Below are 9,029 nucleotides of genomic sequence, written 5' to 3' on the forward strand. Positions count from 1 at the left end.
AATTGATCTCAGGTCAATCTGAGGTCGGATCGAAATGTAATGGTCAAAACACTGATGACTGGTCAGTATGATAGCATTCTGTCAAAACAGTCTGTCATGTTGGCGGTCGATCGGAACTGTCCGAGACCATAGCCGATCGACCGGTAGAAAGTCCCGATCGACCAGTGCCTCCCTGGAAAAGCTCCAATGGCTAGTTTTTTACCTCAACGGCTCTTTTCGGTTGACCGGCTACCGATGGCGGTCGACCGGTGGACCCAGAATATGACCGTTTAAGTGAGATTTACTGCCTAAAATGATCTCCTAAGCTCACCTATAAATATCTCTAATGCTACTCATTAATTAACAATTGCGTGGGTTGTTTATTTTTAGTTATTTATTTATTTAATTTTAATTGTGTGGCTTGCGTCTTTAAATTCTTAGATGACGAATGGTTAGGACGTTATTTTTAGGACGGTAATTAGAATTAGATCACAACCATTAATCAGTTCACTTTCGCATTATTAAAAGAAATAAAAATAAGGTGGCTGCTCTCCCTGTGTTCGACCCGTAGCTACACTGATTCGTACGCTTGCGGTTACATTTTAAATCTCAAACAAGTTTTTGGCGCCGTTGCCGGGGAGACAGTTCCATGTTATTTTTCACTTTCTTTTGGTAAATCGAAGTGCTTTGTTTGCTTTGTTTTATATTTTTCCTTTTCTTTTATTGAATTCCTGAGAAGAACAACTTGCAATAATAGTTGTATCAGTGGAGGTCGCCATGCCTCACAGTATGATAAAGACAGGTTTCGCCCTGTAGCAGTACCTCAGGAATTGACCTGAGCAACCCCGGATCCCTGCCGGTAAGCTCCCAAAAAGCAAAAAAAAATAAATAAATAAATAAAAAAAAATCAAAAAGTTTCATCAAAAAGTTTTGCTATCCATTCTTTTGTGCTTGTCTTACTTTAGTTGTGGGAAGTTTTTCTGTTGCATGAGTGTTAAGTGGGTACGTAATACTAAGAATCGGTTAGAAAGAAGAGATCCAACAAGTAGTGACCCTATACATTTGCTCTCTTTAAAACCCTTCAATATGGGAGACCAACAGCAAAACCCTTCACCTAAATCTCTGAAAGATAGGTTCTACCCTGCTAGAACAGCCCAACCTTCTTGCATAGTTCTACCACAAGCCCAGAGCAATAATTTTGAACTCAAATCTCAATACATCACTATGTTGCCCCACTTCCATGGGTTGACCTTTGAGGATGCATACCTATTTCTAAGGGAATTTGAAGAGGTATGTGTTCTAATTAAGATCCAACAACTTTCTGATGATGCTGTTAAGCTTAGGTTTATCACTTTTGCATTGAAAGACCAAGCTAAGAAGTGGTTGTATGGATTACCCACAAATTCCATAACCTCATGGGAACAGTTCACAGTTGTCTTCCTTAAGAAGTTTTTTCCAACTCACAAGACCAATAAGCTTAGAAGTGATATCCTTCAGTTTAGGCAAAAGCCTAGTGAGTCATTTTCCAAGCTTATGGAGAGATTCAAGGATCTACTCCAAAAATGCCCTCACCATGGCCTAGACCTATGGCATTTATGTCAAATAATTTATGAGGGTATTGATTACCCAACTAAACAAATGATAGAGTCTATGTGCCCTGAGGGATTCACATCCTTTACAGATGAAGGAAAGGCATGGGAATTCTTACTTGACTTAGCTGACAAAACCCGTGAGTGGGAATCAACCCAAGAGAGTTAAAGAACCATAGGAGGAAAATGATATTTTATGGATGGGATAGTAGTCAAGGAAGCCCATTTGGATAGCCTAATCAAGAGGATTGAGGCTATTGTTCCTAGAGAGCCATCATCAGTCAATTTGGTTAAGATTTGTGCTTGGTGCCAGTCCCCTGGACATGTCATAGAAGAATGCCCTAACACCTCTGGGGGCACTTCTAATGATAGTGTTAATGCCTTATACCAGAATAATCCATATAGTAACACATACAATCCAGGATGGAGAAATCACCCAAATTTCTCATGGAATCAGGGCAACCAAGTAGGACCTTCCAATTTCTATAATCAAGGTCAACCTGGACCCCAAAGGCCTCCCTTTGCACAACAATCTTTTTCTCAAAATACTTTTCCTAGGTCAAATGTAGGACCTCAGGCGAGTTTTCCTAGGGCCCCTCTTCTATCATCTTATCAGCAACCCCCTGGGTTTACCAACACTGGAGAGGCAAGTAGAATAAGTGACTTGGAAAAAAATACGGCCCTCCTCATGACAAGCCATCAAAATCTTACAAGAGAACTTACCCAAGTTGTCTCAATTATGCGTGAGAGGGAGAAAGGGAACTTTACCCAGTCAACCAGAGCCTAACCCTAGGCATCATCAACCTGTTAGTTTACAAGGACCAACTAATGCACCACTGAATATAGTGCAAGGTCAGTCTCAACAAGGGCCCTCTAACCAATGTAATGTTGTTTATGCCCTTAGGAGTGGTAGAGAGTACCTACAGAGCGTTCCTAAATCTTCTCCATCTATTACTCCTGTTAACTCTTCTTCAGTTGAGGACACAAATGTGCCTCTTGTTCCAGGTTCGTCTGATGAACCTAAAGATTTTTCTGAAACTAAAGATGATTTGGTTGAGGAAACCAAAAATGATTCTTCTGAACAGGGGCAAATCCCTAACAGTCCTTATGTTCATCCTGTCCCATTTCTTAATCGCTTGGTAAACAAAAAGAAGACTGCTTCCATGGACAAAATTTTAGAAGTCTTCAAAAAGGTAGAAGTAAACATCCCTCTTTTGGATGCCATATCCCAGATCTCCGCCTATGCAAAGGTACTGAAAGATTTGTGTACTCACAAACGTATCACTAGTGTGCCCAAAAAGGCGTTCTTGGCAGGTAACATTAGTTCCATAATTACTCAGCCTATAGCAGCCAAGTATAAGGATCCAGGGAGCCCTACCATATCTTGTGTCATAGGCAACACCTATATTGAGCATGCCTTACTTAACCTTGGCGCAAGTGTGAATCTTTTACCTTACCATGTGTACAAGCAACTAGGATTGGGATAATTGAAAGCCACTGGAACTACTCTTCAGTTGGCAGATAGGTCTGTTAAGATTCCTAAAGGGATGGTTGAGGATGTCTTACTAAAGGTGGGGGAATTTATTTTCCCTGTTGATTTCATTGTGTTAGATACTAAGCCCTTCTCAACCAAGGATGAGATCCCAATAATTCTAGGAAGACCATTCTTGGCTACCAGTAATGCATTAATCAATTGCCGGAATGGTTTCCTAAGATTATCTTTTGGTAACCAAACTGTTGAGTTTAACATGTTTAGGATTGGCAAGCAACCACATATGGAAGAAGAGATCAATATGCTTGAGGATTTTTTGGATTTTTCTGATGATTTAGTTACCAACTTTGATTATGATTTTGATTCAGAATTCCAAGAGTGTATGGATGAGTTGGATGATGATAGTGAAAATTTCTTTTCTGAAGTCTTGAGTCTTCACACACTTGTGGAGCCCTTAGGACCCCTTTCCAATTCCATTCCCAAACCTTCCATAGTTGAGCCCCCTAAGCTAGATCTTAAGGAGTTGCCATCTAATTTGAGATATGCTTTCCTAGGGCCTGACCAAACTCTTCCTGTAATAATTTCTTCAAATTTGACTTCTAGTCAGGAAGAGGAGTTACTTAAAGTGTTACAAAATAATAAGGAAGCCCTAGGTTGGACCATGGCTGATATCAAGGGTATAAGCCCTTCCATTGTGCAACATCATATACATCTTATGGAGGATTCCAAACCATCCACGGAACCCCAAAGAAGAGCTAACCCAGTGATGATGGAAGCCATTAAGAAAGAGATCCTAAAGTGCTTGGATCATGGAATAATTTATCTTATTTCTGACAGCCAATGGGTAAGCCCAGTTCACGTAGTGCCTAAGAAGTCTGGTGTGACTGTAGTTCCTAATGCCAATAATGAGTTGATCCCTACCTGTGTCCAAACAGGATGGCGTGTGTGCATTGACTATAGGAAGTTAAATGCGACAACCTGGAAGGACCACTTCCCACTGCCATTCATTGACCAGATGTTAGAGAGGTTAGCTGGACATGAATACTATTGCTTTCTTGATGGATATTCCGGCTATAACCAAATCTCAATTGCTTTAGAGGACATAAGACCACTTTTACATGCCCATATGGAACATTTGCTTACAGGCGTATGCCCTTTGGGCTTTGCAATGCCCCTGCTACGTTCCAACGATGCATGATGAGCATTTTTTCTGACATGGTCGAAAAATTCTTAGAAGTATTTATGGATGACTTTTCAATTCATGGGAATTCTTATTCTGAATGTCTTCATCATCTTTCCCTAGTTTTGAAAAGGTGCATATCTAAGAATTTGGTTTTGAATTGGGAGAAATGTCATTTTATGGTTAAATCTGGTATTGTTTTAGGCCATGTAATATCCAAGGAGGGAATTAAGGTAGATAGAGCCAAAGTGGATTTAATTGATAATTTACCACCTCCTCAATCTGTTAAGGATGTTCGGTCTTTTCTAGGGCATGCAGGCTTCTACAGAAGGTTTATTAAGAACTTTAGTCAGTTAGCCCGACCTCTCACCTCATTACTTGCCAAAGATCAAACTTTTGAGTTTTCCAAAGAGTGCCTAGAATCCTTCAAGCAACTTAAGAAGGAGTTGACCAATGCACCCATTGTTCAACCACCTGTTTGGACTGAACCTTTTGTGATGCTTCAGATTTTGCCATAGGAGCAGTTTTAGGTCAAAGGATTAATAAGTTACCCACTGTCATTTACTATGCTAGTAGGACCTTAAATGATGCACAACTCAATTATACAACCACTGAAAAAGAATTTTTAGCTGTTGTGTTTGCATTAGAAAAGTTTCGGTCTTATTTAGTTGGCTCACATGTGGTGGTGTATACTGATCATTCTGCCCTCAGATACCTAGTTCAGAAGAAGGATGCCAAAGCCCGTCTCATTAGGTGGGTTTTACTTTTGCAAGAGTTTGATTTAGAAATTAGGGATAAGAAAGGAGTTGAAAACCTAGTTGCAGACCATTTATCCCGGCTTCCCAATTCCTTGACTGTTGATTCTCCAGTCAACGAGAACTTTCCAGATGAACAATTATTTGCAATGTCCAGTGAACCATGGTTTGCTGACATTGTCAACTTCTTAGTTTCAGGTGTGACTCCGGATCACTGGTCCACTCAAGATAATTATAGGTTTCATTCCCAAGTTAAACACTTTTTCTGGGATGATCCTTATTTGTTTAAGATATGTCCAGATCAGATTATCCGACGATGTGTTCCTGATCATGAGCAACATTCCATTCTCTCTTTTTGTCATGATCATGCATGTGGTGGACACTTTGGACCTAAGAAGACTGCCGCAAAGGTTCTCCAATGCGGATTTTATTGGCCCACTCTTTTTAGAGATGCTTTTGATTTTTGCAAGGCTTGCCCTGCCTGCCAGTCTTTTGGCCGTATCAATAAAAGGAACATGATGCCCCTCAACCCTATTTTGGTAGTTGAGATCTTTGATGTATGGGGCATCGATTTTATGGGACCATTCCCTAATTCTTTTGGGAATTTGTACATACTTTTGGCCGTTGATTATGTTTCTAAATGGATAGAGGCCATACCTTGTAAAACTAATGACCACAAAGTGGTGGTCCAGTTTCTCAAAGAGAACATTTTTTCCCGCTTTGGTGCACCACGTGCAATAATTAGTGATAGGGGTACTCATTTTTGTAATCGGCCTTTTGAGGCCTTAATGAAAAAGTATGGGATCACCCATAAGTTATCTACCCCTTATCACCCTCAAACTAGTGGCCAAGTGGAGGTGTCTAATAGGCAGATCAAACAAATCTTGGAGAAAACTGTTAATCCCAACCGTAAGGATTGGTCCCTTAGGCTCATTGATGCCTTGTGGGCCCATCGGACTGCATTCAAGACCGACCTTGGTCAGTCTCCCTACCGTTTGGTGTATGGAAAAGCTTGTCACTTACCAGTTGAGTTGGAGCATAAGGCCTTTTGGGCCATTAAGAAGCTTAACTTTGATTTGTCTGATGCGGGAATTCATCGTAGGCTCCAACTATCTGAGTTGGAGGAACTTAGGAATGAAGCCTATGAAAGTTCTAGAATTTACAAGGAAAAGACCAAAGCTTTCCATGATAAACACATTCTGCGTAAATCTTTTGCAATTGGCGATAAGGTCTTATTGTACAACTCTCGATTGCATCTTTTTCCTGGTAAGCTTAGATCCCGATGGGATGGCCCATTTATTGTTCATAATGTATATCCCCATGGGGTTGTGGAGATTTTGAATCCAGGAACAGGGGTAATTTCGAAGGTTAATGGTCAGCGTTTGAAACCGTTCCTCGAGTTTCCTACTACTAGTAGTGAAGAGGTCATGGATCTCCATGAACCTTTTTACACTGATGACTAATTGTTATTCAGGTATGACCCCCTTGCATTGTCTTTGCTTTTAATTCTTTCCATGCATTGAGGACATTGCATGACTTAAGTGTGGGGGAGGGAAACCAGTTTTTGTTTTTTTTCTTTCACTTTGTTTTGTTTGTTTTTCTTTTTATTTTTGAGCTTGCTAAGGATGAAGTCCTACTTTGGTTTTTGGCTAATGATCATACCATTCGGTTGCTTGATGTATGAAAATAAAATTTTTTATTAAGGTACCCATTTTGAACGTATAAAAACCCTGTTGAGAAGAAAGAAACAAGCATGTGTCTTGAGATGAGACTTTCTTTTGAAAAATAAGAGACCCTTGTTTTATGGTGATGGACCATATGTAAGTCTGTGGGTTCCTTGTACTTTTGATTTGGAGTTGAGACCTTCTTTTTAATTTGGCATGGGTTGACTAAATGCACAATTTTAAATGAAATGAGAAATGTGGTATAAAGAAGAATAAGAGTTGATTCCTTTGGAACTAGACAGGGCATTGTGCCTCAGGAAGCATGGTGTCTTGATCAAAATTCATTGGGAGGAAACTTCTGAAGTAACTCTAGCATCACTGCCTTTGTGGGCATATGCAAAAAGCGAAGCTACATAGTAACTTGGGTGTCTGGTGTTTGCTCCACCATGTCATTCAGGCTAAAAGTAGTGGAGTAGAATAGAGTTTATTAGTGAAAAAAAAAGAGAAAAAATGTGCAAATGTCATTAATGCTTGGTAACATGTTTGGTCAAAAATACTCCAACGCCTTAGTCATTGGTTCCCTATTTCTTCACAAGTGGTTTTGCCCTAAGATAAGGATGTTTTGGAAGAGACGAGGTGAGTTCCAAATTAAGAAATATGCTAGTGCCCGGAATTGATAAAGGGTAATAAAAGTTCAAGTGTGGGGGTCCCTTGTAAGAGAAATTATCTTTGCTCCGGATCGGTATGGGCCTTACCTTTAGCCAAAGTTGGGATTTGTTTATTCTGAATTTTGGGTGTTTATTCACTGCAAACACCCACGAGACACAACTCGTCCACTAGGGGTGACCTAGGGGTTTAAAGGCTTGTTGCACATGCTAAGTGCAACCGTGATTCCTACGAAAGTGAGTTAGGTTTTTTTTGTTTTTATTCTTTTCTCTTTTTCTTTTTGTTTTGCTCGAGGACTAGCAAAGTCTAAGTGTGGGGGAATTCTGATGAGCACATTTATGTGTGAAATCTAGGGTAGTAAAACATACATTTTACATATTTAGAATTGAGCTACCTTGGGTTTTACTCTCTTTTTGCAGGTTTTATATTTTCAAGGCCTTAAGGACTATCGGGAGCCATATCTTCAATTTTACACGTAAAGAGGTCCTATTTCTTTCCATGGTTGCGAAGAGGACAAAATTCTGAGCAAGATGGATGTACTCAATTAAAAGTACACATTCGTTTGGTCACCCGTACAAATGATTATTCTTTTTCGGGTCAGAAAAAGAATAATGGATCAGAACTGAACCGAGATGCAGAACCAGCCCGTTTGCAATTGTCCCAGAGGTACAAGGAATATTTCAAATGCCAACAAGGATCGATGGACCACATCCTTAAGTGATTAAAGATTTGTTTTTGGTAACAACAACTACCTAGCTTAGTTGGTGAGCTATGGTGTACAAAATTCTCTTGCTCACCAAGAGGTCTCAAGTTCGAATCTTATGGTTGTTTTTTTTAGAAGATTTTGTTGAAGATTTTCTGCTTTAGAAGCAAGCAAAATCGTGGAAGGGTGCACAAGAAAAAAAGAAAAAAAAAGAAAGCAAAATCGTGGAAGCAAGAAGAGAAGAAAAAAAAAAGGAAAGAGAAAAAAAATGGGAGAACCAAAAATTGTCCAAATCTTCTCTCTCCTCCACATCATCACCAAAGATTGTCCAAATCACACAAAGGAAGAAAAAAAAAGTCGTCCCTAGGAGAGAGAAAAAAAAAAGAAGAAAAATAAATTAGAAGAAAAAGGAAAGAAAATAAGCAAAAAAATTTTAGGAAATTTCTCAAAATTTATTTCTCTCTTCTCTCTCCTCCATCTTAGCACTTTTGGACTCAAAAGATCTCAAAATCAATTGTGGGTTTCTCTCTTTTAGGAAAGAGAAAATTGTTACCCTACCTCTCCATTCCCTATAAATACAACTCATGTAAGAGGAGGAGACACAATTCATTCTTCTTCTAGTTTTTTTTTAGTTTCTCTCTCTCTCCCTCTCTCACTCTTTGGTTTTAGTTCTTCTCTATTTTTGCTTTAATCACTTTTGTAATAGTTTTTTTTATGTCAATTAATGCAAGCACTCTTTTATTTTTATTCAGTTCTTTTTATGTTTATGATTTATGCAATTGAGTTGTAATTTTTTTAGTTATAGTTCTAGGCTTAGATCTAGGTGACAAGATCACGAGCCGTGGAGCAATTTTTTTTTTCAAGTTCAAGCATTGATTCAAGTAAGTAGGCTCCTTCAGTAGTCTTCTCTCCCCCCTCTCATTCCCTCTTCTGACTACCCTTTCTTTCTTAATTTAGGATTTTTATTTTTCAGTCGTTACATTATTGCTATCCCTTTCCCC

At 39.2% G+C, this 9,029-nt stretch overlaps 1 non-coding gene across 1 annotated transcript; it reads right to left on the reverse strand.

Annotated features, from left to right (window-relative positions):
* Window positions 1–1,452: 1,452 nt before the first annotated feature.
* Window positions 1,453–1,559, reverse strand: LOC122068650. The gene has a single exon (XR_006137218.1). It is a non-coding gene; the product is annotated as a small nucleolar RNA R71 (small nucleolar RNA).
* Window positions 1,560–9,029: the final 7,470 nt, after the last annotated feature.

The sequence above is a fragment of the Macadamia integrifolia genome, unplaced genomic scaffold, assembly GCF_013358625.1.
Source record: "Macadamia integrifolia cultivar HAES 741 unplaced genomic scaffold, SCU_Mint_v3 scaffold448, whole genome shotgun sequence".
Classification (NCBI taxonomy): Eukaryota; Viridiplantae; Streptophyta; class Magnoliopsida; order Proteales; family Proteaceae; genus Macadamia; species Macadamia integrifolia.